The sequence below is a fragment of the Diceros bicornis genome, chromosome 25 (assembly GCF_020826845.1).
Source record: "Diceros bicornis minor isolate mBicDic1 chromosome 25, mDicBic1.mat.cur, whole genome shotgun sequence".
NCBI lineage: Eukaryota > Metazoa > Chordata > Mammalia > Perissodactyla > Rhinocerotidae > Diceros > Diceros bicornis.
In genome coordinates, this window is record NC_080764.1 from 46,994,989 (window position 1) to 46,995,388 (window position 400).

Here is a 400-nt window from a genome sequence, read left to right on the forward strand (position 1 = left end):
CTAATGGCGTCTCCTTCCTCCGACGTCACACTCCGCTCACGTGACCGCCGCCCGGCGCCGCGACTCCGCCCCGGGACGTGCCGACGTGGGCGGGGCTCCGGGCCGCTTCCGGCGGGGTCGCGCGCGCAGTCAGGGCCTGCGGCGCCGGGGCGGGCTGTGTCGGGCTGCGCTGGGCCGAGCCTGCGGGAGTAAGGCGAGGCCGGGTCGGCTGGGACGCGTAAGTGCAGAACGTTACCGTCCTTGCCCAGGGGATGTTCACAAGGCTAATGACGGCTTACACCCAGGGGCGCTGTAAGCCGAATCTGCCAAAGTGCCCTTCAGTATCTTGGCAGTGTTTCTCCGGTTTATTGAACTTCCTTTAGTTCCCCAGACCGCCAGGTCTCCTCCTCATCTTTCAGAT